The 24,597-nt window shown below is 37.3% G+C and overlaps 1 pseudogene; it reads right to left on the bottom strand.

Moving 5' to 3' along the window:
* Positions 1-14,134: 14,134 nt before the first annotated feature.
* Positions 14,135-21,590, bottom strand: LOC102542391 (putative RNA-binding protein 15B; annotated as a pseudogene).
* Positions 21,591-24,597: the final 3,007 nt, after the last annotated feature.

Genomic DNA, 24,597 nt, shown 5'->3' with positions numbered 1-24,597 from the left:
ATATTTTTGGACCACAGCTGACTAGGTAACTGAAACCAAAGAAGACAAACTAAGGACAAGGGGGGACTACTATATTGTATCTTCAAGATGTAAGAGGAAGAAATGTGACATTTGGTTTTGGTATTCAATATAAAGCAAAATGTGAGAGTCACTGTATTAATATTAAGTTGTGTGACAGCATTTTAATGAGTACATTCTTTGTATTAGACCAGAAAGCTGAGATCCTGCATTTTTCACATATTTGTTCAATTTCTATTTTTTGAGGACATACAGAGCAAGCCCAATGTCTCTTTTACATGACAATCTCTCAGAAATTAGAAATGTCCCCCTGAGTATTCTCTTCCCTGAGTGGTTCCTTCACCTATTTTTATCTCCACCAATCTGATCACTCGCCTATGAATGCAGTCCAATTTGGTTCATATTTCTTGAAGTGCTGGGGTCCAGAATTAAGTACATCATTGTATGTATGTTTTGACAAAGCAGATTAGAGTGGGACAAACTGTCCTCTTTACAAGATACTATATTTCCAGTAATGCTAAATCCTGCTGACTTTTTTTTACGCTTTAAATATGTGCAATTTATTTTTCAACTGAAGTATAGTTGATTTACAATGTTGTGTTAGTTTCAGGTGTACAGCAAAGCGATTCATTTATACATACATATTTATATATTCTTTTTCAGATTCTTTTCCATTTTAGGTTATTACAAGATATTCAGTACAGTTACCTGTGCTATAGAGTAGGTCCTTGTTGTTCATTTATTTTGTATATAGTAGTGTGTATATGTTAATCCCAAACTTCTAATGTATCCCTTCTTGTCCCTTTCCCCTTTGGTAACCATAGTTTGTTTTCTATATGAGTCTATTTCTGGTTTGTAAATAAGTTCATTTGTATTCATTTTTTTAGATTCCACATAAAAGTGATATCATATGATATTTTCCTTTAATTCATTCTATGAGACTACTATCACCCTGATATCAAAACCAGACAAAGATATCACAAAAAGAGAAAACCACAGGCCAGTATCACTGATGAACACAGATGCAAAAACCCTCAATAAAATACTAGCAAACCAACTCCTACAATGCATTAAAAAGATCATGCACCATGATCAAATGGGATTTATCCTAGGGATGCAAGGATTTTTCAATATCCACAAATCAATCAGTGTGATACTCCACATTAACAAATTGAAGAATAAAAACCATACAATCACCTCAATAGATGCAGAAAACCTTCTGATAAAATTCAGCATCCATTTATGACAAAAAAAACTCTCCAGAAAGTGGGCATAGAGGGAACATACCTCAACAGAATAAAGGCTATATATGACAAGCTCATAGCTAACATCATTGTTAATAGTGAAAAGCTGAAAAGATTTCCTCTAAGATCAGGAACAAGGCAAGGAGGCCACTCGCCACTTTCATTTAACATGGCTTTGGAAATTCTAGCCACAGAAATCATAGAAGAAAAACAAATAAATGGAATCCAAATTGGAAAAGAAGAAGTAAAACCATCACTGTTTGCAGATGACATGACACTATACACAGAAAATTCTAAAGACTTTACCAGAAAACTATTAGAACTCATCAATGAATTCGGTAAAGTTGCAGGTTATAATGGTCATACTACCATGAAGTCACTTGGTAGTCACTTAAAATTTTTATACTTTTGAATATACACTGCTTCCAATGAAGCAGTCTTTCAGTCTTTTCTGCACATACTGTTTGTTATAAAGCCACCCTCTGTTGTGTGTTTAATCCATTTGCATTTAATATTTATGAAGTTTTAAATACATTTGTAAAATTCAGTATAATACTTGTCTCTCTCTGGGATTCTATTTTTGCCTTAGAAAATATTCATCAACTGACAAAACAGCATTGCATGATCTCCATGCATTTGGGGGTAGGGTTGGGGAGGGGATTGTAGTGTGTGTGTGTTGTGTGTATGTGTATAGATGGATATAAATAGATAAAGATAAACATAGACATAGACAAGGGCATTGATATTTATTACCATAAAGATAAATGTCAAGTATTATCTACAGTCATTTTGAGGTACTTGGATTATATGTGACTTACATTTTCTCATACTTGATTTTGATATCCTTTTGTAATGTGTATCTAGTGAGGTAGAATTCTCAAAATTAATGACATCTTCAATGCTTAGAGGTGGAGAAGGCACGTCACACTGGTACAAGTTAGCCCCATTTAATACCTGGGTTACAAATGCTTCTGATGAATCTTAAAAATGAATAGGTTGCTCCAGATAAATGAATTACCATCAGCAAAGAATACAGATTTGTGGAGGGATTAAATGGAAAGTGTGTCATGGCTTGATCATCAATGACTTTGACATCACATGAAAGAGTTTATTATATAGGTAATTTATTTTAGAGACATTAGGGGAAACTGAATGGTTTTCAGGATGAAAGTAACATAACCTTACCTATACACTGGAAAGAGACTAGAGTTAATAGTGAAGAAGCCAATGTTAGAGAAAAGAGATTGAAGAAGACAGATGTTAAAACATCCACCACAGCAATCTTGAGCAAGATGATTGCATCTGAATAGAAAATGTCAAGGAAATCAGGAGAGTGGATTTAAGCAGTATTTTTTTCCGAACTAGAATACTGGTATTTACTAATGAACACCTTTGAATATTCATTAGTATCAATGTTACTAATATTCATATAATTGGTGAACTAGAGGGATTGTTTTTAATCAACTAAACTTTAGAAATGTCATATGTTACATTCCACTTTGAACATCTGAAATGCACACAAATATACTAAAGACCTAAGAAGCCTTGCCTTAAAGAAACATGTCAACTTTTTTTAATACATCGTTTTCTGAACTCACTTGATCACACAGAAAGCCTGTCAAATCTAACAGCATACTAGTATTCCATGCACTCAATTAGGGAAATACAGCATTAGAGGAAGACTGAAAGGCAGAAACAACAAAACACAGTATTTGGTTACCTAAGGAGGAAGCAAGATAAGGAGAATTAAAAGATGTTAAGTTTTTAGTCCCCTGACTCAGAAAACAGTGCTATATGATTACCAGGTTTATGAGAGCTAGTTTGGTTGGGAATTATCAGTGCAGGTTTAGATTATTTAGTTACCAGGTATCAGTGTTTGAAGAACAAAATGCATTGTCTCACAGAGTGTTCCAGCACAATGACTGCTAAAGAAGTCACAGCAAATGGTTCTCATAAACATGGAAGCCAAAATTACTTCCATGGGATATTCACTTCCTAGATACCGTAACTAATGGATTCAGAGCCTCTTGCCCACTGGCTCGTGAGATTTTGGGAAATACCTTTAATCTGTATTGCCATTTCCTTGAGTTCCCTGTTATTTAAGAGTTTAATTGGTGTGACCGTGCTAAGATAAACTCAAGAAAGTAAAACAAGATGTGAACTGCCTGAGGCTAAAAAATCACAGAGCATGAAGCAAAGTCTCAGAAAGAATATTAACATTTAGTAGCTGTCAATATACTTCACACCTGGGAGAGGCAGGGAGATTTACCACCCTTGGCATGCTCAGTCAGACTGAGCTCTGAAATGTGTAAGAAATCAACTTCCTTTCCAAAAGGAGAAAGTGAAAAGGCAAGGACAGTTTGTTCCAATTCCAGGTGTTCTGCTGACCTGCTTTGTGAGCTGAAGCAATTCCAGGAATTCATCTCCTTCAATCCCACATCTGCAGAAGGAAAAGAACAATAGCAATGTACCTTGGCTGTCTGCTCTGCAGGTTTGCTAAAAATTACAGAATGTTTAACAACTATAAGCATGGTGGCTGGAAAAGGCTTTGGGGTTAGAAGGTTTAAATTCCACAACTCTTTTACCAAGTTAAAAAATGGGACTTGGGGCAAATGTTAGCTTTTTGGTCCTCTACTTTTCTCATGTGGAAAATGAGAAGAATAATTCTAAAATTATGGGAAATTATAGAATTAAATAATATTTATACATACATTTTTAAATCATCCAATTATAAAAAGCAAAACATAAAACCATAAAAATCAAACTGTGTGCTGAATAAATAACTGTGGTGACTACTGTTATTTATATTATCTATTCTATATATGTAATTGTAATGAAAATACACTTGAGGTTTCTCTGTTCCACAGTTACCAATACTAAATGTTAAGCCACTTAGTTCCAAGGGTGAACGCCTTTCCTCATGCTTCACTCATAATTTTCAAAAGTAAATTTCATAAATAAAGTACTTATCTATGTTTCCTTATCCCACTTTCTCTGCTTCTAGGTGATATTTTACCATTTTTATTTTCAACCTGTCTTTAGGTCTCATTCATCCAAAGAAGAAAGATTTATTCCCTTAAAATGGGTATTTCTCCAGCACTTTCTATTAGATGCAAAGTTGCTCCTAAGGGAAGAGTTCTTTCAAAGACCATTTTGTCCTTTAATAGATCTGGTTCACGAATCTTTAACAAGACCCCTCGGTGTGCAGACTTTTCTTGTTAATCGAATTTTCTAGTTAATAAGAGAATAAATCAGAAACTACTTTGTGCCATCCATTCATGTTTATAATAAGTTGATCTCTCCCTCTTGTAAACATAATTGAATCAGTCTTTACTATGTGAAGCTTTTACCTGAGTCAGGACTATCATTTCAAATAAAGAGATTTTATCTCCCAGGAGTCAGGGAAGAGCTATAAACTCAGTACATTTTACAGTATTAACCATGTAGATGCAAATTCTTCAAAGCCATAGCAGTGAAAATAGACAAGCTTCAAGATAAAATGAGAAATTGGTATTTTTTTAATTGAACAAATTTCTTAATAGTTGGTTTTGCTACTATTTTTCACTTCGTTCTAAAAGTGACATACCCAGAGAACTATGTTGCATAGTTGAGGGTTAGTTAGTGCCTTCTCAGATCCAAAATATCTCACAAAAGGATTTTAATTCATCAAATTTTTATTCCCTACCCATGGTGAACAATGCTTTCATGGGGGTCTAATTCCAAGTAAAAAGACTTTCCAAAGTATCCTGTATCCTTCGGAAATTTCTGCCTCTTCCTCACTTCTAGCCTTTCCTAAACTCCTAGCACTATATGCCAACAAAAGTACCTGTGATACATATTCCCATTTGCTAAGAACAATAAATGGGCAAGAGAAATGGAAGCTTAGGAAGTGCAACTTTTTTTGAAATATAGTTTATTTATAATGTTGTGTTAGTTGTGGATATACAGCATAGTAATTCAGTCACCTGGACATATATCTGGAGAAAACTCTAATTCGAAAAGATACATGCACCACAGTGGTCACCGAGGCACTATTTACAATAGCCAAGACGTGGAAGATACCTAAATGTCCATCAACAGATGACTGGATGAAGAATATGTGATACATATATATATATACACACACACAATGGAATACTACTCAGCCTAAAGAAGAATGAAATAGAGGGATTGTTTTTAATCAACTATCCAATGTCATTTGCAGCAACATTGATGGACCTAGAGATTATCATACTAAATGAAGTAGGTCAGTCAAAGAAAGAAGTGCAATTTTAACCCTCTATCTAGAGCCACTAATCAAAACATCCAAGTGACAGGGCCAGAAAACCTGGCCACAGATCAACTTCACACTTGTACCACCTACTTCCCTAATAACAAACTGGAACAAAATTGCAGAAATTACTTCCATTCATACATATGTAGAGTCCGTTGCCCCTCAAGTGAGCCTGTAACCAGCTTCAGCCCGGTCAAGACACCCTCTCCCCCAACTAGTGTAGTGGGGATACCTGCTTTATAAAATATAGAGGTATCATTCTTCCTGCTTCTGTACTACTTTCCATTCTCCTAAAAAAAAAGAGGTTGACTTTTTAAACATATTTTTCAATGTACAGTATTGCCCAAAAATGGATGATGATATTGAACAATACATTTCAGCTAATAGGAAAAAGGCAGATATTTATATTCCAGGTTGAGTTTCCTGGAAAGCAGACTGAGATAAAGTTTTGCATGCAAGATGTTTATTTAGGAGTGCCCTTGGGAATCACTATTTGGGGAAGGGAGGAAGTGGTAGCAAAAATGGACAAAACAAAGTTGAACTACAGGGACAGCCTGAAAAAGGCTTGGCCAATGCCATAGGGAACTCTGGAGATAGAACGGACCTTCAGAGTTGTTCTGAATTCGATAAAGATAATCAGACTTTAATGCTCCAGCAGACATTGGACATGGGTTATCTGTGAAAGGGTCTGACCTTGGACAAGACAGCTATTTATAACTGAGGTAATCTCTGGATGGCTGACACTGAAGGATGTCTGCTGACAGCACTCCCAACAAGCTCTTCATGAAAGGGGGATTGGGGCCATGCAGGACAACATCCACTACAATCTGACAGTACTTATTTAAATGTGGTAAGAGACAGCCCTTTTCAAGTTCATCAGAGCATGACACTATGGGAATGCTGCTAGCTCTGGCCATGGTATTCACATGATAAAACTGAACGTGCTAAAGTTTCTGAAGTACCTATTTTGTGGACTATTTCATGACGTCTACTGAGCTGCAAAGAACTATCAGGCATCTGAAAGCATGTTTTAATGCCTTCTTCATGGTTTCTGGTGCATCTTTGAAGAAGACTGCAGGAGTACACTGAATTAAGCTGGACATATCAGATAGTTCTCCATAATCCCACAGAGAGGGCCACAGAGAAGACTGGGCACCACCATTTATAACAGTGGTTTAAAAATAGCAGACTCAGCTCAGAAATCTAAACTAGGAAATGTTACTAATCTTGGTCAAAATATACAATTAGTCAAAAATAATTCTCATAAACTAAATAAAGTTAATGCTATTTCAGCAGTTTGCTTTACTCCATAAACTTTCAAGAGCCAGGATGATACTGTGCAGCTGTTACATAGTGTTTACAAAGAACAAGGTCTCTTTAACTGCTGTGAACTATGTTCAAATCCCAATTATGAAACACATGATCACAAGAAGTCTTAATCACATTATTTATGTGAACCCCCACTTAACCTTATAGCTTGAAACCTTTAATAATAAAGCCAATCTAGTTATCTTAAGTCAGAGTCTGGTTGTTTCCCCTTTGATGTTGAAGGGATAATCCCGGACCAGTGTAGCAAGGTGAGAATGTTTCTGGACTGAGAAATCGTACAAGTTCCTGATATGCCTCCAACCGAGTGACCTTAGGCAATTCAGCTTCACCTGTAAAGGGAGAGGATTAAAATTTTAGGTAGTCTCTAAGGGTCCTTCCAATCTAAAAAAGGGACCATCCTCTTCACCTTTCAGTTAGTAGCTGAGTGGAAACAGATTAAGATTCAATAATACAAGAAACCAAATTTTTAACTATGTATAGTGACTGATATCAACGAGAACTGTGGTGACCATTTCACAATGTATACACAAGATGTCCAATCACTATGTTCTACACATGAAAACAATATAATGTTATATGTCAACTATACCTCAATTAAAAAGATACAGTAAGAGTAACTGCAAGACTTTCCCTTAGAGAAATGAATTATAAAAGTCCCACACGTGAAATATTCAGGATATGGGCTGATATCATCCCTCTGATCATCCATCAGGAATAAAGATATTTTCTCTCATTATCAAAGGTGGTTAATGAGATAGTCTGAAATTGAGAGACTGTCCTGTGAGTTGCATATTGTAATTTTGCATGAGGACCAACCCTCGATTTTCATTAGAACTGAAAAAGATGGTTAATGAACCAGTTTTTCTTTTTCCTATTACAACAGTCTCATTTCAAAGGATTAATATTGCTGTAATATATCTCTCTTACAAATAGTGTCCCAGACAATAGAATCACCCAAGTCAATATTATTCATGTACTGCATATTTAAGAATATCTTTAACAGGAGAATAGTCAGATAAGAGAAGCAGGAAAAAAGAATGAAGTTGAGATGACATGAAGATTTCTGATTTGAATGGTAAAGTAGATCTGGGTGTCTCCAAGACTACTGCCTTCTCTAAAAAAGAGTAATGAGAGATAGTAGCATCATCTCTCACCTAGACCACCGAAATCTCCTCTCCGTTGGTTTCCCTGAATCTACTCTCTCCCCCTCCAATTCAGTCTTCAAAAAGTAGCCAGAGTAGTTTTTGAGCATAAATTTTATTATTTCACTACAGTGATTAACAGCTTTTTCATTGGTCATAAGAGAGGAAAATTCTCAGTACATCTTAGAAGACCCTACGTGGTCATGTCCTTACTTGCCTAGCCTACACCTGCAACTTCTATCACTCCCTTGGATATGCCAATCTTCTTTGCAGTCTCTCTGCTATGTTAGGTTCCCCCCATCACCTCACCTCAGAGCCTTTGCAGATGTTGTAATTTCTGCCTGGAAGTCATTCTCTGCCTAGTGAACCACTATTCATTCTTCTGATCCCAGCTTGTTAGCAGTCTGTCAGGGAAACCTTTCTTGCCCTCTATCTGCCCCTTATAGAAGGCATCTCTCCTGTTAGATGCTTTCACAGTATACTGCACTTGCCCCTCTTAGTATTTATCCCAGATTGGAATTAATTCTCTACTTGCATAATAATGTGATTAATGAGAATATCCCCCCTGTAAATAACAAACTCTATAAATACAGGGATCATGACTGTTCAGTTCAACATTTGATCTTTAGTGCACAGGCAGCGGTCTGGCTCTCAGTGATGCTTGATAAATTCCTTATTGGTTGAACACATGAATTAATTGCCAAAAGGGAAACAGATTTGTATATTAGCTTTGAGAGGTCTGTGAGATTCAAGGGAAGACGCTCAGCATGTGGTTAAAAGGCAGGTCTCTGTGGTTGAAAAGCACTCACTTTAGGATCAAACTGTCAGGGTTTAAAACCCAGCTAAGTCATTTACAACTTGTGTAACCACAGGCAAATTGTGTTATATGGCTAAACTGTAGTTTCCTCCCCTGTAAAATGGAGATGGTGATAGCATCTACCCTGCTGGTGGTGGGTTGTAAGACTTAAATGAAATCATGCATGTGAACTTGTTAACCCAGTACCTTGCACATAGCAGGGACACATTGAGTATCACCATCTTTGTTGTTATTTTGGAGGTCTGGACCACAAGGAAATTTGGGGACTAGCCATAGTTTTCAAATTACTCAGGATGGTGAAGTAATAAGAGTGGTTGAGATTGCCCAGAGAGAGAATACAGAGTGAAAAAAAAAAGCCAAAAGAGAGATTGAAAGAACATCAAAAGATTTAGAGGGAAAGAAAAAAATCTACAATGGGTTAATCAGAGAATCAGAAAAAAGGCCAGGAAATTTGGCATGAAAGACAAGAGATCTGATTCTTTCCTATTCATTGATTGTTTTAAAATAAATCTATTCTTTAGCATTTAGACCTTAAAATGTCTGGGAGGCAACATCACCATGAAAAGTCACAGCACTTATTGAGTTCTCCAGAAATTACGTACTTTGACTTAACAACATTCTTACCATTTAGAAACCAGGAAGTCAATGTTCTTTTCTCATTATTATATCAGAGAATAGCTTCCTCAGTCCTTAGTTGATCTAAAAAGACTATAATGAAACAACACATTGACTGAAGAGGGAAATGGCTTAAAGAATTTTCCAACAAGCAATGCACAGCCCTGCATCAACCCCAGAGTACACTGTGAATCAAAGAATTTGCTGCAGGAAACAAAATGACTCTGAGTATATGTTATTTTCTTATGACTGAAATAATGACAAAAAAGCAGCAGCAGGCTGACATGTTTCATATCCAATTTAATGTATCATATTTTCATTCCAAACTACTTTCGATTATCTCCGACATTTCCAGATTCGGTGGAAAACTAGAAGTTGCAAATTTTGATCATGGTATTGTTTACTTTTAGTTCAAGAAAATAAATGACTGTTCAAAAAGATTTCATGAGAAATTCATTTCAAGGGCTACTACTCTACCAAGTGACCATGCCCTGTTGTAACCACAGTATAACGAGGATTATCTGGCAATCAAGAACACACACACACAAATCCCATGATTCTTCACAGTGCTTGCTTCCAGAAGATAAACAAAATAATCACATCTCAGAAATAGAATACACTTTTAATTAGATTTTAAAATGGCCCTTGGGTTATGTTATGGCATTTTCTACAAATAACAGTTCTTACAATTTTACAAATAGTAGGTATGACAAAAGCAAAACCAGAGTGGTTCCAATTATCTTACCAGATTGAAAGTGCTGAATCAAAGTTCCAAAGCGTGCCTGGCCATCTATTTCCCATGAATAATTCAGAGAACTATGGTTCTTTATTAGTCTGATTCAATTATGGCTCAAAATTTAGAGTTGCTAGACAGGACTTCTATGGACTGTTCTTTTGCCTTGCTATTTCTGGAATTTGTATCTTTGTGTAAGCAAATTCCAGGAAGAATGTAAGCAATGAGATAATAAATTTGCACCTATTCATGGAAACTTCCAGGATCATTAGAGAGACCACATCAACAAACACAGCCTGTATGGCATAGAACATAAAGATCACGCTCTGTCAATATTCACTGTACTAACTTAAAAGAATTTATCATTCTCCCTCACACCATACACAAAATAAACTCAAAATAGATCAAAGACTTAAACATAAGACAAGACACTATAAACCTCTTAAAAGAAAACATAGGTAAAACATTTTCTGACATAAATCTTAGCAAATGTTCTCCTAGGGCAGACTACCCAGACAATAGAAATTAAACCAAAAATTAACAAATAGGATCTAATTAAACTTATAAGCTTTTGCACAGCAAAGGAAACCATAAGCAAAACAAAAAGACAATCTATGGAATGTGAGAAAATATTTACAAAAGATGAGACTGACAAAGGCTTAATTTCCAGAATATATAAACAGCTCATACAACTTAATAATAAAAAACAAACAAAAAAACCCAATCCAAAAATGGGCAGAAGACCTAAACAAGCAATTCTCCAATAAAGACATACAAATGGCCAAAAGGCACATTAAAAAAAAAAAAGTACAGTATCACTATCAGAGAAATGCAAATCAAAACTACAACGAGGTATCATCTCACACCAGTCAGAATGGCTGTCATTCAAAAGTCCACAAATGATAAATGCTGAAGATGGTGTGGAAAAAAGGGAACCCTCCTACACTGTTAGTAGGAATGTAATTTGGTGTAGCCATTATGAAAAATAGTATAGAGATTCCTCAAAAAACTAAAAATACACTTACCATATGATCTAGCAATCCCACTCCTGGGCATATATTAAGAGGGAACTTTAATTCAAAAGATACACGCACCCCAGTGTTCACAGCAGCACTATTTACAATAGCCAAGACGTGGAACAACCCAAATGTCCATCGACAGATGACTGGATAAAGAAGCTGTGGTATATTTATAAAATGGAATACTACTCAGCCATAAAAAATAATAAAATAATGCCATTTGCAGCAACATGGGTGGACCTGGAGATTGTCGTTCTAAGTGAAGTAAGCCAGAAGGAGAAAGAAAAATACCATATGATATCATTCATATGCGGAACCTAAAAAAAAAAAGACAAACTTATTTATAAAACAGAAACAGACTCACAGACATAGAAAACAAATTTATAGTTACTGAGGAGAAGGGGGTAGGAAGGGATAAACTGGGAGCTTGAGATTTTCAGATACTACTATACATAAAATATATAAACAAGAAGTTGATATGTATAGTACAGAGAAGTATATTCAACATCTTGTAGTAACTATAATTGAAAAAATATGAAAATGAATATGTGTATGTATATATATGACTGAACTATTATGCTGTACACTAGAAATTGACACATTGTAAACTGACCATATTTTAATTTTTTAAATGTGGGAATTACTTTAAAAAAGAATTAATCATTGATATGAATGTCAAAACAATGTCATCAGTCAAAAGTTATTAATTATGTCCAGTGGAAAAGAATCTCCTTTCTGAGCTGTACTGCATTTTATGGAGTTATTCCAAGAGTCACAGTTGCTCTAGAATATATTTTGAAGTCACCATGGCCAGAAGTAGTGGCTCTGATTTGGAAGTTACAACTATTATTTCTCTGGGTTCTCATTTACCTCAGTCACAAGTAGTTTTATTGCTGGAATCAGTTTTATTCATTAGAGTCGCATATATAGCTCAGAATATGAGTGTCAAATACCTTACTTCAGCGTTCAGCAAGCATATCTATTACACTGTGACCAATGGCTTTATTTTTTTTATGTCTTTTTTTAACATTTTTTATTGGTTTATAATCATTTTACAATGTTGTGTCAAATTCCAGTGTTCAGCACAATTTTTCAGTCATTCATGGACATATACACACTCATTGTCACATTTTTTTCTCTGTGAGTTATCATAACATTTTGTGTATATTTCCCTGTGCTATACAGTGTAATCTTGTTTATCTATTCTACAATTTTAAAATCCCAGTCTAATGGCTTTAAAATCCTCTGAATGATGGATGGTAGATTAGGAATTTATCTCCAGAGTTACAACATCTCACTTGGGCATATCCAGTGCATCTCACATTCTACTTAGGAAACATATTCCGGGAAGCAGTAAATGAATTCAGAGAGGACAGAGAGTGGAAAAAAATATAATTCATTTCAGAAATTACTTATCTTTGATACAGGCTCTTTGTGAGAGCCTGCTACAGACAAGGTGCTGAAGACAGCGCTAAAAGCATGCTCTCTGTCTTCCAGAAGCTTAGAGTCTAGACTAGTTAAACTCACGGAGCTACACTCTCCATATAAATCTACATCTTACATGATCTCTTATTTCATCATCAGGCAAACTTTTGTTCCTGTGCAGCTTCCTGGAACTATAATCTGAGGACCAATTTATTCCTTCTTAGTAGATTTCTGTTCTCCTCCTTTGAATTCTCAGCAATAATAATCTGATTAGCATGTAGGCCAGGACCAAATATTGATAATTATGATATTTTCTTACACTAGGCAACCAGGGAGTTCTGGCAAAATCCAGTAGAATGGGAAGCAAGAAGACAAGCGTAAAATGCTGGTTTCTAGAAAAGACTTAGGCTCTCTGATATCTTCACTGAAGAAGCAAAATCTAATAATAAACATCACAAAGAAAATAGCATAAAGCACTGAGAGGAAGAACAATGAGTATAAGGCCTTAAGAAGAAAAAGTACTTGTTCTAAGTTTATGGAGGCCTAGTTTATGGAACTTTTCTATACATACTCTTGCAAATATATCTCCTATAACTAAAGCATATTTTCTAAAACAATTTTTTTTCTTCCAGGCATGTAGCAAGTTCACAAAATTTAAGTCATGATACCACTTAGATAAACATAGAAAATTTAATTTCTTAATTTTTCTTTAAATGACGCCTTTCTCTTGAGCCTCATACCTTGGTTAACAGAAAAAAGAGACAGAATGTCTAATTTAACTTAATGCTTAGTTAGATCCAAACATTTACACATCTTTCCCTAAAATAGTGAGTGGATGTTAGTAAAAGAAGTATGTGGCTTACACTTCTTTACTGTGTGAGTCCCCAGGGATGCTCTAGGGCCCATTGGTACCCAAAGGATGCCCCTTGTTCTCCTAGTCAATAGACAATGCTAAAGTCAGCACCTGGCTATTCATGGTCTACTTTTTGCCTAGAAATTGCTCCCCAGGAGCAACTGCAATTCCCCCTCTTTCTGACTCAGCTCTAAGATTTTCAGACCCATATAGATCTCTTCCTCATTCCTCACAGCCCTGAGATCCAGCAGGTAACTCTGAACTTTGGCTATGGGATCACTCATGCCACTACCATGGCCCTGTGTGTGTGAGTGAGTGAGTGAGTGAGTGAGTGTGTGTGTGTGTGTGTGTGTGTGTGTGTTTTTAATCTGTCCTTCAACAGAGGCCTTTCTGACAACTCTCCATACAGTTAGTCAAAAAATTAAAAAACACATAACACAGCAGACAGTATCTTGTACACTAGACATCAACATAACAAGAGTCCCTTCTCATTACTGTAAAAACAAAGCAAAACCTAAAAACTTGGCTTTGGTGGTAGACAGGACCTCTGGTTCCTCACCAAATGAACTAAAATAACCCAGGAGAGAATTAAAGCCAAAATATATGGGAGGGAGGAGATGAGATTTTAAAATAACTGCAAAAAAAAAAACACAAAAAAAAACAGAGTTATAGAAGACAGCCAGTGTCTCTGATGATAACCATCACTCTATGTTCTTCCTTTAGTTTCCCTGGTCTCCTTAGCACTGACTGGAGGTACCACTATGAAAAGTAGTAGGACAGGGATGCATACAGTATGCTTGTGATTTGTTCCCCTGCCTTGGACCCACCCACCGGCAGGACGATCACCCCTATAGCCTGCTTCTGTTTCAAATAGGAAACCAAGTTCCTGAGGTAGGCCTGGCTCCACAATGGGTATCCACACATTGCCAGGTACACCAGGGTCACCTGGTGATTGGGAGCACCACCTGGCCCTTGGGGTTTCCCTGCCTGATGCACTGCATGACTTTGCCAAGCCTGGGTTGATCCAGTTGAAGGCACTGAACAATCTTCAGCTGTGTCAGCTTACTCCCCAGAGTGTGGTCTCTCAGGAGATCATTAATAACTCCCTGGTCTTCCTCTAGGATGTGCACAGATGTCTCAGAGCAGCTATTTTTCAACACAAGAAGCCCATTTCCACCCTATGATGGCACTGAGCTCTCAACTCTGTGCCCATGACATGCAGCAACTGAAGAGGGTTAGGAGAGTTCTCTAGACCCCGTGGCACTGCCTTCTCTTCACACTCCACTGGAAGGAAGTGCATACAGTGATCTGCTCCCAAAGCCCCAAGCTGAGGAAACTAACCCAACATGAGAAGCACAAGAGCAGATCACTTAAGCTTAATTTTGAAAGATAAGGATGAGTTAGGCAAAATTGGGTGGCAATGGAGAAACCTGTTCCAGGTGAAGATGGAGACAAGCAAAAGAGCATAGGAGCATACATGTGACATTTTCAAGGGAGCTGCACATGGTTCAGTAGAAATAGATAACAGAAGTTTATATGAGAATGTCAAACCACCTGGGTGTGTAAGCAAAGACTGGGTCATTCAGAGTCTTGTATCCATGCTCCGTGTTTAAGATTTGAGGGAGGTATTGAAGGGTTGTAAGTAGAGGACAAAACTGGTATTTTAGAAAGATCACCCTAGAATCATATGAAAATATAACTGGAGGTGATTTAGAAGACTGTTATAATAATCCAGTTGAGAAATAATGAACAAACACAAATGCAGTGACATAGAGATAGACTGAGGAGACATTTGAAAATTGACAACGTGGCAGAATGAAGGTGTTGATACCTAAAGGATTGTGTGTAAGTAAGAGGGAGGGAAAAAATGAGACATTTCTAGCTTGAGGGAAGAAATATAAGAAGATGATGAGCATTTGGAGAAGAAGACGATTATTTGTAATTTGTTATTATTTTTTTTAATACGACCAGGGCTTGATTAAAACCAGTCTCAATGAGACAGAGCTTTGACAGTAAGAAAAAGAAGAAAAGAGATAGTATATTGAAAGGGAGCCAGAAGGGGACAATGTATTTCAAGAGACCCTTAAATCCTCAATTTTACACTCTTTTATTATGCATACTCACCGTATCCTATTGATCTTCTCCCAATCAGAACCTCCGAATGCTTTTCAGTCCTCTACATTCCAACTGAGCAGTTTATTCATATCTATTAATATTATAGGCAATAAGTCTTATTCTGCACCCAGAGAAGCTACAGAGCAGCAAAGCATCTTGAACATATCACTCAATCTCCACTCCAAGCTTTCATAAATGCCTTTACAAAAATTACCTTTAAAGAGTTTGATTTTCATCAAGGGCCACTATGAAAAGACACTGGAAGTGGAATCCATGTGAATTTTTAGTTTAAAAAAAATGCTATCTACTGCATAATTTTGTATTTTAATGAATTTACAGACTTGATGTCCAGGCTGTAGGTTGAGATTCATAATTTTTTTCAGTGCTTTCTTTATAAGAACCTCATGATACATTCACCTCAGATGAAAGGGACAGGAAAAAGTTATTCTAAAAAGCTAATATATGGTACATTCTATTGTCAGACAAGAAGAACTACATTATCATCTGGTTTTCCTCTTGCCTGGGCTACTGAGAATCTGAGCATAAAGTTTGGGTTTAATTATTAATAATATTCTCAATCTGAGATTTGTTTTATTTTTGCTTCTCTTCTTCATGCCCCTGTTCCCCAATTTTACTATTTAAAATTTGGCTTTCATTCTGTGTTACTGGTCTCATCCATGTGTACCTTGTTCTCATGATGAGCCAAATTACACCCTTTCAGGAACTCCTGATACTCTTCTACTGGGGATCCCAGAATCCCGCCTGCTACTGAGGGCTTCCCAGGGTTTTCTAGCTATATAAATATTTTCATGGGATCCTTTTTTTTTCTCTTCAAAAGCAACATCAAATCTCCAGCTGCTGGGAAATGGTGCTTTTCCGTATTGTTGGAATCAATGAGTCAAGGCATATGTCTTTAATGGAGGTTTTGGCAAGCACGGTATTAGAGTTATTATTAGACAGAAGTAAACTGAACGGTTTGTTTTCTGTGCTGCACATACAAATCTATGGTTTAAATCAAACACTACAGTTTATAATATAGAAACATTTACATGGAAAAAGGCACTAATCAATGTACAGCATGAAGAAAATGTGTTTTACACATCCCAGAAGCCAAAATGTTTCACAGAGCACAAGAAAAGTGAAAACAAAGAAAACCCAAAGAAAGTATATAAACCCATGTTAGGAAATGGGCTCTACTCTCAGAGTTTGGCTCAGTTAGCATCTTCTGGTTACAAGGAAAAGGAGGCTCACTTTAGTTATCCCAAGTAATAAAGTGATGTTGGCAACAGTGAGGACGTTGTATGAATACAAATGCACAGGAATGTAGGAGAAGTCACGCAACTAGAGTGGGATCCACAGTAGAGACAGGCTACAGAATCTCCACCGAAGCCTGGACACCAAGTCTATAAATATAGCCAAACACATAATAAATAGTTTATTGGTATTGTGTTTCAACGCATGATAATTTTATCTGTTTTCAGAGTTTATGGCTGCCCTGTAGTGATATGTCACTAATATCTCCGCTTGCCCTTTTCTAAACCATCACTGATTTCTTGGTTTCCTCTTTTTATCTTCATACATTTTCTTATGTCTCTCCTTTAATATTTTTTCTTCTAACTCCAGCTTGGCCCTGATTTATGATCTCAACCACATAGCTTAATTCTATGTGTCCTTTGATATGCCTTCCACTCCTCTCTACATTTCCTAATTTGGTCCAAATAAGAAAAAATCAGATTGGCCTAAACATCCTTTTACCCTGGATACAAAATAGGTCATTGTCCAGACTGAATTTGGGTAGGGAAGACTTTATGTGGTCTCCTGGTACTCCTAGGCCTGCCATATGAGCCATGAGCAAAGAAGATTCAGTTAGGAAGGACAAGAGACTCTAGTAGGGAAAAAAAGGTATTTAATTAACTCTTAGCCTAGATGATTGATTGATAGATAGACAGATAGACAGACAGACAGACAGATCAATTGATCTATGTATATCTGTATTCCTGAATGTAGCTTTTGCTAGCCAAAGTTTAATGTTTACTATTTGGTGTTCTCAGATAAAGAGTCCCTGGAGATAGGATCCCTTGCCTCTTTCTGATAATGTAAGATTCTTAAAAACAGCCGTGAAACCCCTCACACCCCAGGGCAGGACCTGTCCTCCAGCAGGAGTTAGATTCTCATTGCCAACCTGGAGCTGAGTTTGCAGGAATGTCCTTGCTCTGGATCACTTCTCTCATCTTACTTGGCAACACAGTAATTAGATTTCTAAACTCATCTTCATTCTCTAAACAGGAAGAACAAAAGGCAGAAACACCAAAGACTGTTATGTGTGACTCATTTTCAATGTGTGGATTATTTGGCAGTCATTGATAAGGACAAAGGCATGATTTTGCTATTAAATATTTACATTTGTTTTTCTCCTTGTACAGCTAAGGATCCAAATGAGAGACTTACTGCTCTGAACAAGTTGCCACCTTCCTCCCAGTGCTTGCTGTTATTAGTTGAAATCACAGAAATGGGCTGATTCACTAAATTGAATCACTCACATAATGGCTAAAATTCTAGAAGATTGTGCCCAGAGGCCCAGGGCCTGGATTCTTTCTGCTTCTGATGTGGACAACTCTAAAACTAGCTCAGTTGGTAAGGACTGCAGAAACTCTTTAGTCTCTTTCTTTAAATTAAAAATCAATATACCTGTAGACATTACTTGAATTATGGTTCTGAAACTAACTGAGAAACAATAACGTAGTAATAGCTCAATGCTATGGACTGAACGTTTGTGTCTCCCACACAAAAAAAAAAAAAAATCACATGTTGAAGTCCTAACCTCTTTGGGAGGTAATTAGGTTTAGTGAGGTCATGAAAGTGATGCCCTCATGATGGGACAAGAACCCTTGTAAGAAGAGAAAGAGATTCTCAAAGAAGACATACAGATGCCCAATAGGCACATGAAAAGATGCTCAACACTGCTAATTACTAGAGAAATGCAAGTCAAAACTACCATGGGGTATCACTTCACACTAGTCAGAATGGCCATCGTTAAAAAGTTTACAAATAATAAATGCTTGGAAGGGTATGGAGAAAAGGGAACCCTCCTGCACTGTTCGTGGGAATGTAAATTGGTAGAGAATAGTATGGTGGGCCCTTAAAAAACAAAAAAAGAGTTACATATGATCCATCAATCCCACCCCTGGGCACTGTAATTCAAAAAGATCTATGCACCCCAATGTTCATAGCAACACTATTTACAATAACCAAGACATGGAAGCAACCTAAATGTCCATTGACAAATGAATGGATAAATAAGATGTGCCACATATACACACATACACACACACAGTGGAATATTAGTTGGCTATAAAAAAGAGTGAAATAATGCAAACTGTAGTAACATGGAGGGACCTGGAGACTGTCATACTAAGTGAAGTAAGTCAGACAGAGAAAGATAAATATCATATGGTATCACTTATATGTGAAATCTAAAAAAAAATGACACAAATGAACTTTTTAAAAAACAGAAACAGACTCACAGACATAGAAAACAAATGTATGGTTACAAAAGGGGAAAGGGGGGAAGGTATAAATTAGGTATTTTGGAATTAGTGGATACAAACTACTATATATATAATAGATAAACAACAAGGTCCTACAGTATAGCACAAGGTACTATATTCAATATCTTGTAATAACCTATAATGGAAAAGACTCTGAAAAATAAAAAACATATATATAGATAGATAGATCTGAATCACTCTGTTGTACACCTGAAACTAACAAAACATTGTAAATAAACTATACTTCGATAAGAGAAAGAAGAGGAAGGGACATTAGAGCTCTCTATTCCTCGGAGTTAAGACAAAGAAGAGGCCATGTGAGCACACAGAGAGATACGCAAACCAGGCCATCTGCAAACCAGGAAGAGGACTCTCACCAAGAAATGAATTTTCCAGCACCTTGATCTTGGACTTCCCAGCACTCGTAACTGTGAGAAATAAATGCTCGTTGTTTAAGCCACTCAGTCTGTGATATTTTGTTATAGCAACTCAAGCAGACTAAGACATACAGGTAAGAAAATTATGATTTCATCAGTTACAAAACTGACAAAAATAGCACTCTCAATTTCTACTTAAAAATCTACCTGAAAACGCCAGCCAAGATGGTAAATTAATTTCATAATCTAATATACCTTTTTCCTTCCAAAGAATAATTGAAAAAAATCTAAAAGAAGAAAATCTAAGATCTATAACCAGGCTTCAAAACAAAATAAATATCATTAGGAACACAAATGCAAAGCAGAGCCTATGGCTAAAGGCCAGAATCTGCAGGGTCTGGAGTCTGGAAACAGACAGGGGCATTTAAGATTCCAGTGACTGTGAGTAAGAAGCACTTAATACCCTACGGCAGACGTGGAAGAGGATTCAGGCTCCTTGCCTGAAGCCAGGTGCCTGCTGGCAGGGAAGTACTCCCCTCTGCCCACCGCTCCCTCCTCACTGCTCCTGGGGGAAACTGAGAAAACTGCCCAAGACTTCACAAACTGTATGCTCTGCAAGGCTGCTTGACAAAGCATAACTGATGCTCAGGACCGGCTTGCAGAGTGCATCCGCACTATATCAAACATCACAACAAAACAGGAGCCGCAACACATCACAACACCTGATTCCAGACTGGGAGTTCAGAGGGCTGGATGGAGACAGGAGAGAAAACCCCTAGACAAGGAGGAGGTGAGCACAAGAGAAAAAAAGGGAGAAGACAAAATTATCCCACTCAAAAAACTATCCTGCATACCAGAGGAAGAAAGGAAGCCAACAAAATCCACAATCCACACCCCACAAGGGGAAAAAGAATCCCCTTCAGGTGATTTAATAATCAAAGAATGTTCCACCGAAGAATTATAAAAAGTAATCTGAATGTTCATAGAGATAAAGAAAGGGTGAATATTTGTTCAAAGAGAATTAGAAATTACTATAGAAAAACAGAAGAAAATAATAATAGTTATACATAAAAAATAGAATATTTTTTAAACAACGAAAACAACAACAAAAAACTAGATGGACTCAAGATTTGATAAAGAAGGAATTAATAGAAATTTGGTTCTGAGGAAATTCTCATATGCAGCACACAGGGTTTGAGAACAAAAATTTGGGGAGCAGCTAGGTCACAAATGGGAGAATAACAGACCCCAACATATGTCTAAAAGGGTGGTAAGAATAACAACCAAGTGATATGGCACCTAAGATCTAGAAGACATGCAGGCAGTCATCAAGGTCCAATGAGATGAGGACAAGTCAATTTAAGGGGGAAGCCCCAAGCCTGACTTCACCGTCAGGTCACAGCAGACACTGCAGCCCATCAGGCAGGCAGCAGCCCCTCGGCAGACCGAGGGCTAGAAGGTAGTTTCTATCAAGCACCAGTCTCCTAAACAGTTCTAGAAACCAAAACAGCCTAACCTCTTGAGGGAGATGCCAAGGATCCCCTCAGGCAGAAGCAGGCAAAGGTTATGTCCACATCCGGTTAGTAAATAAATGAGACTACTGACAGACGCCAGACAGCTTCTCAGTAGTTTCAGGGCCAACGAAGCATGTCTAGGAGTCTGGAGCAAACAGCTGTTATGGCTGCAGGAACTGCTAACACACAGCAACTCGTTGAAAAGCTAGGAACTGGGCAGGGACTGACAAAAACATTTTTTTAATTATTAAAAATTATAAAAACAGAAATGCAAATCAAAGAAAACTGAAAGAATGATGAAGGAAAAGTAATGAATGCCACCCCTCTCTGCTCAAATCCCTCACAACTTTCCATATCACTCAGAATGAAATGTCCAAGTCCTTAAAATCACATTCAAAGCTTTACAAACTTCCCTACTCAATCTCACCTGCCACCTTCCGGACCTCACCCTCTCCTGATCCTTTGCTCCCTGTTTTCCAGCCACACTGTCTTCGTTGCTCTTCCCTGGACTTTCCAGGCATGCTGCAGTGTCAGAACTTCTGCACGTGCTGTCCCTCTGTTGGGACATCTCCTCCAGAATGCCACGTGGCCTGCTCCCCTACTACCTCGCCTCCTTTAGCTCTTTGCTCAGGAGGACCCTCCCTGAACACCCTGTATAAGCTTGCCTCCCCATCCCAGCCCTCCCTATCTTTCCATGCCTCATGGCTCCCCTCAGCACCACCTCACATCCCATACCTTTCTACACTTACTTGTGTCTGTCTTCCCCACCCCCGCCACTAGGCTGTCAACGTCTTAAGGTCAGAAGTGTTTATCTCTCATATTTAGTGCTGGATCTCCAGTGCCAAGAACAGTGTCTGACACACTGTAGGCACTCAATAATGATTTGTTGATTGAATCAATAAATAATCCCAGGCATACAGGAAGCACTCAATAAAGGCCAAGTATTGTGATTTAATCACAGTCATCCAGCTACCAGTAACTTCCTACTTAGTCTGCTCTGCTAATCACTCAGTAGAGTATCCTTGCAGAGTACCAGGAGGGTCAATCACTCATCAACACAATAATGACAACCATCTGTGATGTGCCAAGTTCTCTTCTGACATATTATATTTCTTCTATCACCTTAATATTCATTCAAAAATGGAGAAATTATTATTCTCTTCCTATTATGATTATGAGACTGAGGTACAACAAAGTTAACTGATTTCCCCACATTAATATACCAGGAGGGTGACAGAGCCAATCTGGAACCTGAGTCTGTCTTCCTCCTAAGACTTTGCTGTCCTCTCAACTGACAGACTGTGCTCTGGCCCAGGACTCTCCATCATCACCCTCTCTCCTCCATGATGCCTTTTATTATAACCATTTCCATAGTGACTTCAGTGAACATTGCTGTCCATTTCTCCTTGCTAAGCCTAATTTATCGGGATTCTCTGTCTTCTAAAAATAACTTTACACAGCTCTAACACCAGTGGTAAATCTTAATTAATCCATGCCAATCAGAAAGCTAAGGTGACATCGAAAATGGCAGAGTAGAGAAATTCAAGGCTCTGTCTCTTCACAAGAGTAACAAATAAACTGGCAAAAACTGTTGGAATCTAAGCCAGTCATGATGATCCATTCTCCTTATCAGTGATTGGCTTAGGAATTGATATTTAGTACAGTTTAATACAATTCCAGGCATAAGGAGAGTAATCTGGGGGGGCACTTCTGGGAATAAACTCCTTACTACTAAGTGGAGGAAAGACAGGATAAATGGACTCTTCTTCCTCCATTCCTGTTCATATTTAAGTGAGATGCCTTAATGACTACCACCATCTTTCAATCAACCAGAAAAGAACAGAGTCAACAGAATCTCAGAGAAGTAAAGTTCAATAGAATCTCAGTAAAGACCTTGTGTACCAAGCCTAATGCTTACCATACTAATGGAAGTTGTGAAACTTGTAAAATGTGCCTGTATGATATAAGCAAGGTTGAGTTTGTTTTTCATTACTTTAAATGACAGCATCTGTCCAAAAATAACTAAGATGGAGTTTTCTTCAGTTCTACTACTTGAGCATGAATAACCATTTGGGTCTTGCTATTTCTAAGGTTTAACTGGTTACAGGGCTGCCACTATAAATAATTCAGGACTCTTTGTCTTCCTGAGCAGTTGAGAGGAGGAGCAGGAGAGCTTAGGCTCCAGGTTAGTCATGGAGGAGCATGAGGTACAAAGAAGTAACCTGGCCAAGCTCACCAGATTAGTTGACAGGCAAGCTGAGACTATAAGCAAGGCTCCTCAATTTCTGTTAGAAGACATTATCCATACCCAGGTTAACCTAGATGTAGTAATACTTTCAGGTACATTATGTAGCCGATCTCAGGCAAAGAAGGGGCTAAGACTTAATGTATTTCAATTATACCTAGGAGATGCAAATGTGAAATTTTGTCCACCCATGATTATTCTCCATGGTAAAGAAAGAAGCCATCATTTGAGAATATGATTCCACAGAACTACTGAAAGTTAGCTAAGCAAACAATTGAGGGTAAAAGTGCCACAAGCATGGAAATAAGGCTTACTATTTATCTAGCCCCTAGTAACTAAAAGCAGCTTGACTAAAATAAAATTAAAATTAAAGCCTTTAAATAAAATGAATAGTAGAAAAGACACAGCTAAATTTGAACTGGTGAGACTGAGATGATGAATTTTCTAGAACACACCAGAAAGGGATAAAAATTGGAAAGTATGAAAGAAAAGTGAAGAAATATGAAAGATAAATTCAAAACTTCTAACACCCACCTTCTAGGAACATCAAAAAGGAGAAGCAGAAGAGATCTGTAGAGAGGCAATATTCAGAGGGAAAAAAAAGTGGCTCTGGTTATTTTTAAACTTTTTTTTTTCACTAATGAGGGAACCATTTTTAGAATTCTTGTATCATTTGTAATTCACCCATCTATTATTTATTCAGACTCAACAATGTGGCAGGTACTATGCAAGGTAATGAGAATCTAATAATAGCAATAAATCCTCTCCCCAGAAAATGCATATATGCACAGATCACAATTTTCCACATTATTTTAGAGGTTAAGAGTTCACTGACCCATAATCGTTCATATTTTTATTACAGTTCACCTGTTTTGACTGGAATGACTTGGCAAAAACAACGCTATTTTTCCCCTATTGAATTGCTGAATTGTTTGACAAAGAGTATCTTAGCAACTAATTGTTTGAAGTCATGAAATCATACAGAGACTCAGTCTATAATAAAACTGGAATTGGTGAACTCACAGTCTGGGAGTTATTTCACCATAGTCATGGAATGGTCATCTTTCATGAGGTGAATTGGAATAATTTTCAAATTCCAAATGAGGTAAACTGAAGTCTTTGAAGAATTATGAACTACACTGAGTAATAAGAAACACTAGCCTCCTACTCAGGGTTAGTATCTCACAGATAAGTCTTACAGATAAGCTCAGCCACAAAGAAAATCAGCAACTAGAAAAGAACACAGTCTCCTTACAGGATATTTGGTGAAGAGAAATTTGTTGTCAACTAGGGAAATTAAAAACAAGGAGTTTGTCTGAGATAATCAGAT

The sequence above is a fragment of the Vicugna pacos genome, chromosome 3, assembly GCF_048564905.1.
Source record: "Vicugna pacos chromosome 3, VicPac4, whole genome shotgun sequence".
Classification (NCBI taxonomy): Eukaryota; Metazoa; Chordata; class Mammalia; order Artiodactyla; family Camelidae; genus Vicugna; species Vicugna pacos.
Note: the sequence above shows the minus strand (reverse complement) of the source record. Positions and strands in the feature narration are given on the sequence as shown.